A 16875-nucleotide genomic window follows, 5' to 3' on the forward strand; every position below is an offset into this window, starting at 1 on the left:
CTGGCTATGCTCCTAAATTTTGCTACAAGGGCAGTTAAACCTCTCCACTCCTTTCGCTGCACTCATGCTGAAGGGAATGTATACTATGCTTTTTTTCTTTCCGACCACCGGATGTATACCTAGACATCTTGTACAATCGCTTTACAGTGTTCTGAATTGAACCATTTTACAGATATTTTAAGTTATAACTGTGCAACAGCAACAATATATCCCTACATCTTCTCGCTGCAACATTGTTTTCCTTATTTATTTTCAAAACGCATCTCACTTATGTTCTATCGCAGTCGTAATTTTTTTAGAGCACGGGGAAAATTTGAGAAGCAGAATTGTGCTCTGCAATCACAGCTTGCACAATATCTATCGATATGTTCATAAAAGTATGTCACTATGAGGAGGTTCTTTAAAACTCACAAATCAAAGGGGTGAATTAGTGGGTATAACCAAACACGCTACCAAACCGGTCAAACTGGAAACATATAATTTTATACAAGCACATTAGTCTAGACAAAACCAACATCAAATTACAAGTGAAATTCTTAACAGACAAGACGAAGACGAATACAAACTAATGACAGTCACCGGACTCTACAAGAAGGAAGTCCATGCGGACATTCCCGGTGCCGCGGGATTGGAGTGCCAGGAACGCCCTGGGTCCAAAGGCGCTTTGGTCAGGTTAACAAGTGGCTGAAAGGCAAGAGACGCCCAGCCGAGGCGAGAGGCCGCAGGCTGGCGTTATGTGGCAGCGACGTCCTATTTTCAGGTGCGTCTAGTGTGGGAAGGAATATTGACTAATCTTACCGTAGCAGGGGAAGTCCTCTGTTGCGAAGAAACTGGTGAATCAACTACAAATGGAACCTTTGCACCCGGAACCCCGCCAATTATAACATCGTGAAGGGAAGTGGGTAGGCATCATGCATTAACCTTGCCCGATAAGTATGCCATCGAGATCCTCATCTCCGCCTCTGGAACTTCATTGCTAGTACCATCTGTCAAGGACAGCATAGCCATCATAAAAGTAAGTCACAACAGTCCAAAGCTGCGTCACCCACACATTCAAAAAGGAAGTCAATTAGTTTTCTCTCAAATATTAATTACTCAGTGCGATAACAAGGAAATATATTCAAAGCGATGTTTTCTGCTCATCGTGTGCTTATAACAACAACGTTATCAAGTCCAAATGCTGTATCGTACTGTATCCAACAGATAATTCATATTTAAATGGAACATGTCTCAGGAAGGTAGACATAAACTATAATGTAAACTGATAAACATGTTGTGATGCTTTATTTAAGTCTTTATTACACCTCATTTTCACCAATTTTAAAAATTTGCTATCATTCTATCTTTGCTCCTCCCTCCGCTCCCCTTCCATAAGCAGGTCGGTTACACTACACAAATAATAATATTGACAGAGAAGTTATCTTCCGCGCAGGTCAAGAACACATTAAAGAAAGTTTACCGATAAAAATCGTTCATTTAAAAAAATATAGCAATGAACGAACTTAGGGCACGATCTTTTGTTCCAAGGTGCAAGAGAAAACATGCAAACAGAACTGCAAAGAGAAAACAAGAAATCATGTTTTTCATAGAGGCCACATGTGTAGTTCTTGAGGAAGACACATTGTCTCACGTGACATAGACTTGATTCTTGACTTTGACGTCACTGCCATCGCTGCGCCGTTGAAACCGAAGAAGGTTAGAAAGAAATTCGATTATAAATCATTCAGCATTTGTAGGCGAATATCTTAAAGTGATCCACGAACAGTAACGTCCTACGCATCACTGTAAAGGATAAAACACGAGCCCGAGAATTTGGTGCTTATGTTCCCTTAATTTTCTCAATTAATTACAGGCAGTCCGAACATCAGAGGCCTGTTCGCCTGTACGAGGAATCCCGAAGAAGTCATAAAAGATTAAGAAATCTAATACGGAGACAGCAAGTGGCATCTAGAAGTGGAACATCAGTGCCGTGGGAACGCATCCCCGCAATGCTGGTCAAAGGCCTATTTTGCGGCAGTAGAATTACAATGACCGTGACATGTACACCACGAAACTAAATTAACCAGAAAAGAAAGACATGGTCACTCATTACTGGTTTTGCTATTTCTGCCGCTTTGATGATATAACCGGCCTGATTTACGTCCTACTCACTGGCAAACATGCTTCGCATTTGGTAGGTGCTAGTGGCAACTTAGCTGGTTTCCCCCGGGTTTCTATGAACAAAGGATTGCCACAAGCCCTATGCTCGTCTCTTTGCCATTGATATGTTTGTAGACGGGTTGTTCGGTAACCTCTCCCCCTTTCCGTGAGTCATCAATACTCGAGTGAAAGAATACCGTTATTTTGCCATAAAATGTACTCAGGCCTTTCTTTTTCATTGCCACAATGACGAACTAAAGAGATTTACGTTGACAGTTTCGGCTAGCATTTTCGTTCGTTAGGTGGCAAGATAGCGGATTTTAGATAATCAGCGGGATGGATTCCAAAAGCAAGCAACTGTGGCGAGAACAGGGAGAGAGACAGGAGGGCAAAAAAAGATTTGAAAGTGTGTTGGGATACATTTTAGCTTGTAGCCTGTTGGCACACAAGCTGGAAGATGCCGAAATATGGGAGCGGCAATTTTCCTATAAGGTGTGTGCTTACACTTATAATAATGGCGCTGACGTCGATTCTACAATTCACAGCGCTATAGAGCCGAGATAACTTGAAGGGAATCCTCTATTAACTGCACAGCCAAAAAAACTAGAAGGGAATACTGAAATATGTTATTTTGCTTGTCTATCCTCTTGTCCGTATAATTAAAGACTCTTTTCAGATTCATTTATTCGCTCTTGGAATTTCTTGAACTGCGTAATTGTTTGAGGACAGCTAGCCAGCCTAAACATTAAATACGAATAATCATGTCCTTAAGCGCACTCTCTTGCAAGCTCACGGTACTCTCTCCATGTTCTGGGGTAGATTTGCGTCACTTCAAAGCAGAGAACCTACGTTCGACAACGCGAGGGCACATTCACTTCGATACATACGAATCTCTATCAATTATCAAGAAATTAACCATAGTTTCAACATCTTCTAATTGTTACCTGAAACCGCCTGCTTCTGTTAAACATTTCTTGTCAATGCTAATTGCACGGTATAAATATGATTTGAGGAGGAAATATGACTATATTGCCAGTAGTTAGCATTGCATACATTCAGTACCGGAAATCAACAACAGAGCTTGGAGGGAGTGTCACAATTTAAAGGGAGTGCGCTAGGGGACATGGATGCCTGCTTTTTGCTCCCTTAGGACCTTAATTGTGTTTATACTGTAGAAACGTTGCTATTGAATGAAGACGTGCGTACATCTCGGATTACGATGACCTAAAAACGCTGCCGTGCTTCATATGTCCCTTAGGTTAGACAATCCATCTATTGTACGGAGGAATTTTACACGAATGCAAGAACTCTTTACCCTCTCTCCCAGCCGCGACAGAAGCATTATCATTCTCTCCCCCAGCATCCCCAGCCTTTCTGCATATTTATAACTATCGCTAATTGTTGGTGGGCAGAAGCGAAAAACGTTTAAGTCGAAGGCGATAGCTTTTTTTTTTAAGTAGAGCGCTCCGGAAACTTCTGCGCCAGCAAATTGGTCATCAAAGCGATCTCTATCTCTTGCTACAACGATTTTTATACTACCTCGTATATTTACATTGCGTATTTCATTTGGTAGTCAATCAATTAACATATCGAAAGTTTTGCACACTTTTGCACACAGACGTATTTTCGCCCTCTGCCTCCTACAAGCATTCTTTTACTCATCAATCAATTCATTTCTCGACAATTGACGGTATTACACCTTCTGCGGACGCACAAGCCCTGTCCACACTCATGACCCTATAAAGGCTTTTGCCTTCAAAGTGTGCCATCATTAATTTTACATAACATTCAATTACGTAATTTTTTAATAAAATAATGAATGAGATAATGTACAGTGGATTGGTCTTAAAATACCTTATATCCTCTGTAGCAATTTTATATGGTGCTCAGTATTTTTCTTGTGTAAAAAACGAAGAGTGTGCCTTCGGCAGAATTGCGCACTCCAAAAGCGCCAAGTATTATCGTCTACAAACTATTCGTTTTGAATAAATATATAAACTAGTCACCTGCAAATTGTAAGGGTAGAAGTAACCTACATGTTATGTCCGATAGCAACAATACCAAGTGCCTGGGTCACAAGGCAGAGCTGTCATGCCTCTTTTCCTTCGAAGTAGTGCTTGTGATTATGGAAGGACGAGTGTCTTTAAGACCCCCTGCTCGGACATTTCGGTTTGCATTTTCTCAATTTATGCGATCAGGTAACGAAGCGATCAGGCTTCAGACCTATATCACGCCGACAGTAGACAGTGTTAGGCTGCCTGCGAATAAGTCTTTATCAAGGTAAAGAAGCATATATATATATATTGTGAGACAGCACTTGCACAAAACGTCTGTTCTATTCCAGAACCAGCTGGCACACAGCGCGCGACGCTCCGAGCAGCAATCAGCGATGATGATGATAATGATGATGGATCTATACAGATGAAAGAGGTGAAAGTTCACGCGTTGCGCTCACACAAATCCCCCCGACAAAAGAGCGGCCACCCTGGTCGCTGATTACAGGGATGAGGGACGACGGGCATAGGGCTTCATGCGCGAGACGTGGACGATCTCTTCGGAGCGACGACGTCGATCTGCGACGGTGTGCGAGGGAATAACGCGATAGTTCACCGGAGACGTTTGTTGGAATACTGTATAAGGGCCAATGTAACGATGGAGAAACTTCTCACACAGGCCAGGAATGCGGATTAGTGTCCACAGGAGAACTTCATCACCGGGGTAAAAGGAGGGAGTTCGATGGCGTTGATCATACAGGGCTTTGCGTTCTTGTTGAGCATCTTCAGTGTTCAAACGGGCAAGTTGGCGACACTGGGCCATACGAGTGGCAAACTCTTCGCCCAGAGATTCAGACGTAGAGGGAGCAGAGAAGAAAGTAGTGTCCAGTACTGTCGATGGTTGACGGCCATAAACTAAAAAGAAAGGGCTATAACCAGTAGTGCGCTGAACAGCGGAATTGTAGGCGTAGGTGACGAAAGGTAAAACGTTGTCCCAGTTCCGGTGATCAGGAGCGATATACATGGATATCATGTCGGACAAAGTGCGATGAAACCGCTCGATGAGTCCGTTGGTCTGAGGGTGGTAGCTAGAAGAAGTCTTATGGACGGTGTTGGCTGCGCGCAGTACTTCCTCAAGGACTTGAGAAAGAAATGTCTTTCCACGGTCGCTAATGAGAATACGAGGAGCACCATGACGCAAAACTATCGCACGCAGGAAAAAAATTGGCGACTTCAGAGGCGGCACCGGAGCGAAGAGGTGCGGTTTCAGCGTACCACGTTAGATGGTCGATGGCAGTGACAACAAAACGGTTGCCGTCTGACGTCAAAGGGAGAGGACCAAACAAGTCTATGGCGACCATGTCAAAAGGCACAGATGGGCAAGGTAGAGGTTGCAGTAGGCCAGCAGGAGGGGATGTTGAACGCTTGCGATGCTGGCAAGACGGACATGATGAAATGTATTTGGCGACGCTGGCAGAAAGCCCAGGCCAGAAGTAGCGGCTCTTGATACGGTCGTAAGTTTTAAAGTGGCCTAAATGTCCAGCAGTGGGGTCGTCGTGGCAAGCCTCCATAATTTTAAAACGAAGGGAGCGAGGGGCAACGGGTACCCAGCGTTGACCCGTAGGGTGATAAACGTCGCGGTAAAGTGTTCCATGGTGAAATCGGAACCGACGAAGCTGACGGCGCAAGCGACTGTTTGGGACAACTGATTCTCCACGGAGGCGAACGATGATTGGGCGGCAGTAAGGGTCAGTCAGCTGCAGGGACGAGAAATCAGCATTGTTCTCGAGTGGAGCTATAGCGATTGGTGCAACATTCAGGTGGCCAGCAGAAGGCTGACTCGGATGGCAGCAGGGAGAGGAGACCGTATGTGGGGCCGCGTCAGTAGGTAGCAATGGGCAGCGGGAGAGGGCGTCAGCGTCGAGGTGTTTTCGCCCAGATTTATAAGTGATGGTGAAGGTGTATTCTTGAAGACGTAGTACCCAGCGACCCAGTCGACCCTTAATGCGGGTAATGCGGCGAGTAATGCTCTCGTGCATTACCCGCCTTCTTGGGGAAGGAAATTAACAGCATGTCACTTTTCTGGCAAGTAGTATATATGCATTATACATACGGTACTGAAGAAAACGAGCCTGCCTGCTGCAGCGTCTAACCTCCGGCTCCTCTGGCATGAGCCACATGCCTGAGTGTGATATTCGAAATCAAATGTCTGCGAATGACTGATGTTTGATATTTTTAAGGACATTCTCTTTTAGCGTGCATTTTTTGCAATGCCTGAAGCTTTCAAGCCATGTTAGGATGTTCAACAATGCGACGAAATGCAACGTCATCTGTCGTGTTGACCCGTTCGCAGTGCTGGATGTTCTTGCTCTGTTTTGCGTTGGCATATGTGAAAACCGTATGTACACGTTTTCTCATCTATATATAAAATTGAATAAAAAAATTGAGCACACCTCAGATATGTTAACAATTTTGTTTGCGGCTACCTGTATTTAATCTTTTATCCTTGCTTCCGCCGCATTTTTTGTGGCAGGTGTAGCTGTGTGAATGCGACATACACAGTAGAAGCAACAAAAAAAAAGTATTTGCTTAATATAGCAATTAGTGCTTGCCTCAAAATATTGATGTATTTCCATATATTGACCGACAATGCGAAACATACTTGTGTCCTAGTGATTCAACCTAGAATGAACCTAGTTTCTTGCATAGCTTCGGGTGTAAGTGTGATTTTTTTTTAATGCTTAAAAAGATGTGCTCTGAAATACGAGTAATCTTCCCTTTAAATTTTGTATTAAAAACACTTGATATGAACAGTTAATGAGCATAGAGGATTGCACAGGTTATTTCATTCCAATATTCAAAACAGCACTGACGAGGTACACGGTGAAGTGTGCTTTCATGCACAAGCATAGCAGTGCAATGATATTCTGCAGCCGTTTAATGAGAACAGTAATCTGATATTCTTGAGCGCCAGTGACGTACTAAGTTCAGAGCCTTCCTTTTGCTCTCTCTTTGTGCGCCCTTGTGCCTAAAAAAAACAAATTTGTTAATTTTATTTCATGACAGACCAGTTGCTCATGCATGCATTTCTAGTGGAAAGCCATATCTAGGTCTAATTGTAATCAAGAAAGAGTTTTTTACTCTACCGTAAGCTTGCCTTGTTGGCGACGTTATGCAACTGTAAATGTGTAGATGCACATGATCGGTGGATTTCGTGTATTTGTTTTACCGTTTCTTTATATTTTGCCTAAAAAATGTTAGCATGTAGCTATGTGTGGTGATTCGAATTAACTCTCACTTAAAAACAACAGCTCTATTGCACCCTTTGCTGTTATTCCCTTGTTCGCGTCCTTCTGTGCTATCTTAATACGAAGGATGTCTTCGTTTCGTGGTCGTTACGGGGATCCGGAAGAATATGACGGTGCCTCCACTTTCTCCAATATGGTTCAGCCCCCTCACTGTGTTGAGCGTGCTTCAAAATATGTGTGTCAAGGAAACGCTTTGCGGTCTCCGAGAGTCAAGGTGGACTGAGTAAACCAGAGACAGTGCTCTTTATTTGCACCTGAAGAAATAAGGAGCGTAGTTGCATTTTTTGACTGACGCCACGAGTACCCATGAAAACAGAGTCGTTTAGCTTGTACAGATGACACGAGCTGCGGAGATTAATTTCAAGTTTTGAAAAAAGATAACCAGCCACAAAGGTATTCGTTTCCGAGTTTGGCTCGCACTCGAGCCTCGGCCACCGCAGCGGAAACGCAGACGCCATCTGTTACGTTAGCTTGTCGAGAGGAGCACATAAGCAGGCCCCGTGTGTAATAGGTGGCATTCCTTCCATTCGCATGAAACCCTCCGGTTGTAGTTGGGAATAGCAGCGCCATCTGTTGTTGTGCGGGCTTAACGTCCTGCCTTGCCCTTTGCATTGCTTGCCATCGCCTCCGTGGCGGCACTTTCGAAGCCATGGGGTTGCAGCAAAAAGCTGCCCTGAAACCAGTCCGCCGCGGTTTATACAGTGTTGAGAACATGGGATATGTTCTCCCTTCGCTCAACTCAAAGTGCATAACGTAGGCGACTGGATGTAATGGACCAGTTGCAGCTAGCGCAAGCGTTAACCAAGTCCCAACAGCGCCCAAGAAGTGACCGGTCCTCGGTGGTACCGTCCTCGAGCGGTTATCTTGAATGCCTCTGAACGCAGACGCCGTGTTCGGTAAAGCTGTTTTCATCCTCAAATCCGAACATCCGTGCGTTGTAACTTACAGCGACGTTTACTAGTTGCCATAAAGTTCACTGGCGTCACTGCATGACTGCGACGCACGGTATAGCCGACGCACGAGATTTCAAATGCGTATTTTTGCCTTTCCATATATCGAACTACTTTGCAGATTAGAAACTTTTAAAAAACATGGCTCACCATTGATGTTGACAGCCTTAATTCAGTGTCGCATTATGTTTAGCCTTGAAGTCATTATTAATAAGGAGACTAAGCATTTGAAGTCCAATATTCGTGCAGTCGACGAACTTTGTTATTTCTTACGCAATATCTACCTTGTTGTAAAAGCCAATCTCTCAGGGCCGCGCTCACATGTCTCTCATAATCTAAAAGCGAAGGCATTTCTTTGCTAATGTGTGCCGTTTACAGAAAGGGTGATCAGAAAACATCCTTCACACCGGCACTTAAAAAATATCTGTTGTCTACACTGGGGTTCGAACCACTATTCTTTCGATCCTTAGAGGAGCTCGCAAACCAGTACTGCACACCAGACCCGTGAGAAACAGATCATTGTTCTCCTAGTCTAAAAATGACGTCTCCATGGCAACGTAAGCGGCATTACTGTGCCTTGGCAGACAATATAAAAGCTATACTGGGCTGGCGGCTCTTCAGTCACTCTCTCTGGACGCGGTAGTATGCTGACCCGTAATAAGTGTGTGATATGTGTGATACGTGATATGTGAGCGTGTAACGCAGAGAGCAAGAATCGAAAACGTGCGATACAAAGACAGGCGACTCGTACTCAGCGGACTCTTCGATATCCGACAGCAAGAAGGGCCACACTCACTGCGTCGATGCGTCGGATACGCCAACAACGGGAAGCTGGCTATATTCAACGCACACCACACATAAATAATCTCAAAATGTCTTGTAAACAAACTTCTGCAAGGAGGAGGAGGAAAAACTTTATTAAACGAGCGAGTTTGGACCCTTCAAGGGCCCAGGGCCACCGCACGGCCCTCACATTACGTGCATGTGTCCAAGTCACGTAGGGCCATGGCACTGGCACCCCGGTCCACACAGCGAAGTTGTATGTCCAGGTCCTGCGACGTAAGGAGGGCCTCCCATTCCTCCCATGATCCGATGGCGGGCTGTCCCTGCGGGGGAGAATCGGCAGGGCAGCCGAAAAGAATGTGGTCCAAGGTGGCGTGCAACTCTCCACAGAGAGTGCACTCAGGGGAAACGGGTCGGTAGTAGGATAGGCGTTGAGGGGTGAGAAGCGTTCGGGTTTGAAGACGCCTCCAGAGGATTTGTTGGGAGTGAGACAGCTGGGGGTGGGGAGGGGGGTAGAGTCGACGGGCAAGGCGTGCTTGCTGTGTGAGCTCAGAAAATGTATGTGCCCGCTCCCTCGAGAAATCCCGGCATGGGTCGCCATTTGCCCGGCTAATAAGTCCTCGGGCTATGTTATCGGCGGCCTCATTTCCGGGATTGCCAGAGTGAGCCGGCACCCATATAAGCTCAATACGCCTGTCAGAATTCAGGGTGCACATTCTCAATATTTGCCACGCGGGAGGATGGACGCGTCCGCGGGCAAAGTTAAGTATGGCTGTTTTGGAGTCGCTAAGTATGTAAGCCGCATCTGTTTGGGCGATTGCTAAGGCTATAGCCACTTCCTCTGCTTCCTCCGAGTTACAGGGAGGGTCTATGAAGTGAGTGAGTAGGGGGGCTGCTGGATTGTAGGCCACAGCTACCGAACGGTCTGAACCACATGCGGCGTCCACCCAGCGGACATCCTCTGCAGTCCCATAGTGTTTATGGAGAGCTTTGGCTCGCGCGACGCGGCGGGATTGATGGTGTTCTGGGTGGACGTTCCTAGGAAGAGGTTTGAGGATAAGCGCTGAATGCACGGCCTGAGGGAGAGGGTTTAACTCTTCAGCATGTGCGGGTATGCGAATGCCGAGAGTATCCAGTATATGTCGTCTTGTTTGCGTGCCAGCCAACCGAAGGTACTGTGTGTACCGATGTGCCTCTATAAGTTCTTGTATATTGTTGTGCATTTCTAGTTTTAAGAGCCTGTCCGTGCTAGTGGTCTTCGGTAGGTTGAGCGCTGCTTTGGTAGCCATGCGGATTAAGGCGTTGAGTTTATCTTTGTCTGCACAGGAGAGGTTCAGGTAAGGAGAGGTGTAAAGAATGCGACTGAGCACAAAGGCATGTAGTACCTTTAAATTGTCAGCTTCATCTAGGCCGGCTCGCGAGTGTGAAACCCTTCTCAAAAGATGGATGACGGAGTAAGTAGACTGTTTTAGTGCCTTCAGGGTAAGGTCGTTTTTCCCCGTGTCCTGTAAGTTCAGACCAAGAATGCGGAGGTTGGGAGTTTGTGGTATGGGAGTATCGTGCAGATAAATTGTTATGGGGCCGGTAGGAACACGCCGCGGCCGGAGTAGAAAGAGTGCGGACTTTGTCGGGGAGCATTCAAGGCCAATTTTTTCCGTGTGGGTAGATATAGCTGTGGACGCTTCTTGAAGTGTAGATTCTATGTCTCCATCCGAGCCGTATGTGGTCCAAACCGTGATATCATCCGCGTAAATGGTGTGTCCCAAGTGTGGGATACTGCTTAAAGCCTTTGCCAGCGGGATCATGGTAATATTAAAAAGGAATGGCGACAACACTGCGCCTTGCGGGGTGCCAATGTTACCAAGTGTGAAAGAGGGGGTCTGTATATCATCTATATGCAGGGAGGCGGTGCGTCCGTTCAGGAAGGCCCTTATATAGTTATAGGCCTTAGGCCCTAGCTGCAGCTCTTGAATGCCTTGCAGGATAGCACTGTGCGTGACCTTATCAAATGCTTTGGTGAGGTCTACTGCCAGTATTGCTCTGGTGTGGTGTGCATATCATTGAGGATAGCATTTGAAATCTGTAGTAGGGCGTCCTGCGCCGATAAATGAGCTCGAAAACCTAGCATGCTATGGGGATACAGTCCATGGGATTCCATGTGTTGCGTAAGACGGTTGAGGATGACATGCTCAAAGAGTTTCCCCAGACATGATGTCAGGGAGATGGGATGGAGATTTTGGGCATTTATGGGCTTGTTTGGTTTAGGAATGAATATTATTTTACCGTGCTTCCATTCATCCGGCAGCTGCCCCGCTTCCCAGCACTCGTTAAAGTATTCAGTGAGCAGGGAAATAGAACGGTCATCTAGGTTTCTGAGCATGACATTGGTGATTTTGTCCTCTCCAGGGGTTGAGTTGCGTAGCTTAAGGAGGGCTGATCTAACTTCGATCTCCATAATGGCGGCATCTAGGGAGGGTTGATCAGGGCCTATGTAGTCTGGATAGGATATTGCTTGGCCCACAGTAGTATAATTTGATTGCAGTTGGGCTAAGAGCGATTGCTGACTACATCGATGTTTATGGATAAGCCTTTTGAGGGTAAGCCGAGTTTCCTTTTTATTTTGTGCGGGGTCTATCATGTGTCGAAGAAGATGCCAGGCCCTGGAGGAGGAGAGATTACCTCGCAACCCATCGCATATTTGGTGCCAGTTATGTTTACTGAGGGCGGCGCTGTGCTCCTCTACTTGCTTTTGAATTTGCGCCAGTTTATGTTTAAGTTTTCGATTATGCTTATGTTTTTTCCAGCGCGCAAGGATACTCTTCTGTGCTTCGAGAAGGTGCATTAACCTACTATCTGCAATGGGAGTCTCGGGGGTGGTGTCTAAAGTTTGCGGGAAAGCCTGGACATCCTCCTTGAGCTGTGTCATCCATGTGTGGAGGTTAAAGGGGGTCTTTAATGTTCTGGCCTCTCTGTGCTTACGCAGATTATCCCACCTAGTTTGCCGGACACGGTAGATTTTAGCTTTTTTGGCAAAGTCAAGCTCTATAGTTATTATATAATGGTCACTGCCCAGGGTCTCATTCGAGTTGCTCCATACCAGTGTTGGAAGGTTTCGGCCGAATGTAAGGTCAGGACTAGTATCGGTGGTGACACTATTGCCGATTCTTGTAGGTGTGCTGAGATCATTATATATAGAGAGGCCCTGCATCTGAAGGGTGTTGAGTAATTCCGCTCCTCTCTTGTTGGTGCGCATGTAGCCCCAGTCTATATGTGCGCAGTTAAAGTCGCCTATAATAATGAGGGGGTCCTTTTTTGCCACTGTGGACGCAGCTTTAATGAGAGCAATTAATTCGGCGACCGGCTGTCTCGGAAGGAGGTAACAGTTAAGGATGAATAGGGGATAGGATTTCTGAGTAGACGGGATTAATTCTAAATATGTGTGAGCCACGGGGGAGTGTATTTCGTGACAAGTGTATGGAATTAAGTGTTGAACATACGTGGTAACCCAAGGGTTGGGAGTGATGTCAGAGGGTACCAGAGCATATCCTGGCAGTGATACATTTGTTCCAGCATCCTGGAACGCTAATATATCGGGGTGTGTGGAGGAAGCAGAGAGTAGTTGCTGCAGGGGGTCTCGTTTGCGGCAAAACCCCCTGCAGTTTCATTGCAAAATGCGTAGTCGGGGGTTACTGCTTCCTGTCGACAGGGCCATGCTGGAGGGTAGGAGGGCGAAGGATAGAAGTTGGTGTAGGGTTGCAAAAAATGTCTAAAAAACAGTTCGGTCAAATAAGCACTACGATGGACCCAGCAGCCTTATCGCTTTTAAAGGTGCTCAAGTGTCTCGTAGAATGTTTTTCAATATAAAAGTTTAAAATGTATATATTACTAACCATTGCATTATGTACCTTTATTATGCAATATTTCGCGGATACGACGTTTGTTCTCAATAAATGGCTTAAAATTGCAAAGCTTAATTAAGCGCTGTGGCTAATTAAAATAGTGATGAGCTAATTTATTGCGAGACGTTTCTTCCGGAATCAAATGACCTAGATACGTTTTTCACGTCACTGCCACCGTTGCGCTGTTCCGACCGAAGCAGCATAAAATATATTTGCAAATTATTTCTCGACCGTAGGAGAACGTGACGTGGTGTTTTTCTATGTATTCGAATGACTGGTGCATCACTGCAAGGAAAACACGTAATGAAATATGCACCACCGATATATATTTGAAGAAATGTTACGCTGATAACTTACAGAGAACAAAAATAATTCCTTTTTTTAGTCGGCACCACTGTATAGAGGAGGTTTGCACAAGCTCGATATGAAAAATATTGGCCACAGACAAAGAAGCTCCCGATGAAAAAACAAATTTCTATTCTGGCGACTGAGCTCTATGGCTGTGCTTGTAGCTTGCTTTTCAAGCATTCTTTGTTAAAATTGTAAGGTCATAGAAGTGCGTCTTTCTGACGGCAAAACTTTACTGGGTTGCTCTATGTGCGCTCGGCCTTCTTTGCTCCACTCTTCTCTACGGCTTTCTGAAAGGCATTTGCTGTTTTTGGTTCGTTTGTAAGTGTGGAGACGCTCGCAACATGTCACAACCTTCGCTGCGAGCCGACTGCAGCAGAACATCCTGAAAACAGCTGTTCTCTGCGCTGTGTCTCCTGGCTTGCGATTAGACATCTGCAACCAAAATGAAACGTCGACCTTGCCAAATTGCAGTCCTCGATCTGTAAACACATGGACCATCCCTATGGCTTTGTCGTAGGCTGCTGCTAAAAATTTGGAGGTCATGGCTGTAACTGCATTAGGGCAATGCGGCGTTCTTTAATTTTTACTATTTTACTTTTAATGTGTTTCGTATATTTATATACTTTTTAGCTCTTTTATAATGTTATGCCTTTTTTCATTCAGCACTGTCAATTATTATCTTCAGTATAATTGTTTATTATAATTATTAATAATGTATATTTCCAACATCACTAAATGTTATTCTTTATTTTTACCTAGCCTATTAATGTTTTTGCTATAGTAATCGGTTTATAAGAAAGGGAAGGCGAATTATCGGCCACATTTCCTCTCTGGACACCTGAACCTTCATGACTTTACATTTTACGTCGACATTTCGCGTTTACGGTTTAGCCTCGCTAACATACCGCGCGTTGCACAATTACCGCCTCGCATGTAGAATGTTTCTCCCAGCTAAACCGCGGAATCCTCGCTGCTCAAATTTCGCCCGGAAATGGAAATCTGTCGTTAGTATTTTAATACCACATATTTTTGGTTTACTTGCTGATTCAATAAGAAGACAGATGTTCTTAACGTATGCGGCGGAGGTGAAGCAAAATAAACCACTAACACAACGATAACATCAGTAACGCCATCTTCCACAACAATCCTTCATTGCCTCTCGTTGTGCTGTGATAAAGTTGATGGAATCAGCACAAGATGGCATCTCTCGTGTGAGCGCTGGGGCAGTGATTTCTATCGCTGCCGCCGCATACGATAGGGACATGCAACGTTTTCTGATTGAATCAGGCAAGTACCTCAAACATATATGCTATCAAAGAATCCTAACGACGAAGTGCCATTTCTGTGCGAAATTTGAGCTTCGAGGATTTTGCGGTTTAGTAGAGAAAAGCGTTTTAGAGCGCGCTGATACTTTTGCAACCCACTGTATGTATTAATGCTTTTGCATTAATAATAATGCTTTCAAGTCTTTACAATCTATTATGTCGAACTTTCTTTCAAAACGGTGCGAAGTGAAGCAACAACAAATTGGTTGAGATTAGCGTCGTTCGTACCAGGCTGGCGGCTCCGCGGTGCCCTCAAGCCGGAGTTCACAAGGTGTAATCAATGACTGCCTCAAGGTGATTCGGTCACGCTCTAAACTTAGCGAAATATAAGTCAGCGAATGTATCTGAGATCTGGGTAACGGTGTCTGAACTAAGAACCGAGCACGAGTATGAGAAATTACAAGAGTACGCTTAAGTCTACTCAAGAGCGGATATGGCGAAATCCCCTTTACATGACTGTTTTCACAAACTCCATCGTGATTTTTATTCCTAATATCCTCATCCCCATTACTGATGCAAGTATCCTCATTATCAACTAAATGCACCTTCATTGCCATCCCTACTACCATCACTATCAGACCATCATTAGGAGACCAGCTATGCTGGTTTCTGGGTTAGACCACAGTTCCATCTTCAAAGCTCAATTAATCACATGCTAGACTGTGAGTCTCACGCTACACTCTGGATGTCGTCCTGATCGTCTTCATCTCCTCTGACAATATTACAGTCAGGGCTTAATCAGCTTTCCTTCTTTAGGATAACTACAAGTTAAGCTTAGCTAAGCGTGGCAAACAATGACATGGAACAAAGAGCTGAACAAATAAGTGTGAGCTAACCCAGTGCTAAACACTGATTTGAATCCGCCAAACTAAACCGCTGCTATTTCTTTTTAAGTGTTCATCCGCTTCGACCTGGACAGCGGCGTCGTCCACATTGGCCTCATGCTGAGTGTCTTCAAGCATGGTGTATATTTTGGAATGACGCGTGTCATGCTCAGTCTTAGTCACTAATGGCGGAATTTGAGGACTAAGGGTGACTGTGCCCATCAGTCAACTATTTTGACGAGCACACAAGAGACCTTTCTGATGAGTACTCGAGGAGATAAACGCCAAATATGGTGCTCTTAAGCCTATTAACACAATTCATACTTTTCGGCCACTTGCTACCAGCAGTAAGTACATACGAAAAAACAGGAGCGTACCGGATTATGAGCATTCATAATTTTACGCCCTGCCATGACAGTAGATCATTCCGAGCTCAAAGAAGTTAAAATTGAGTTTTTTCTTCTAGTATACAACGCGCTACAGAGGCGCAAATGGGGACATTCAAAAACCTCGGTACGTCGACAGCGTCAGATACCACGTTCTTAAACTGAATGCAAAAGAACTCGGCAGAAGACTGTAATTGACGTGTCTTTTTTTTTTTCAGTTGTAATTTAGGGATGAGCGCCCGATTCCATGCTGCGACAGAATTCAGACGTTAATAATCACATGCTCACATATGGTTTAAGTGCAAGGTTTCAACACACGAACCACTGAAGACTCCCCCCTTTACAGCCTTCCACCCTCCTTTTCTCCTCCTCCTCCTCCCTCCTCCACTGTACCGAAGCTCATGCATCCCCATAGTTCAGTGGTATGAGATTTCAAAATGAGACTGACAGAACTGCCAGATCAACCAGGACCACCAGGACTACAAGATGAAGAGAGACTTCCAGACTGAGGCGCCAAGCCCAATGCGCGTGCGTGGAACGAAGACTGTGAGCATGCCCATAGTAATGCCAGGAAGGGAAAGTTGACTTCACCTGTCAGTGACGAGGTGTTATTAGCGGCCAGAAACCGTTCTGACGAGGAGTCGTGCTAATAAGAGCTACCGCGGCAAACAAAATGTAGGATTTGTGGCCCGAATAAAACAACTACAATTTTTCGGCTACTTCTGTCAACGCTCGTCTCTACCGTACCGCCTGCTAGCGGTGGTTCGGCGTTTCCACATGTGCCCTTAACTGCGATGTGTTTGCTGCCTACTGTGGCTGTGATTATTTTATTGAAACAATTGGGTGACATCACTCACTAATCCATACGTTGAACTCATAACATTTTCATGAACCTTAATTTCATTTTTGGCATTCG

The sequence above is a fragment of the Amblyomma maculatum genome, chromosome 10 (genome assembly GCF_055883805.1).
Source record: "Amblyomma maculatum isolate TAMU_Amacu chromosome 10, ASM5588380v1, whole genome shotgun sequence".
Classification (NCBI taxonomy): Eukaryota; Metazoa; Arthropoda; class Arachnida; order Ixodida; family Ixodidae; genus Amblyomma; species Amblyomma maculatum.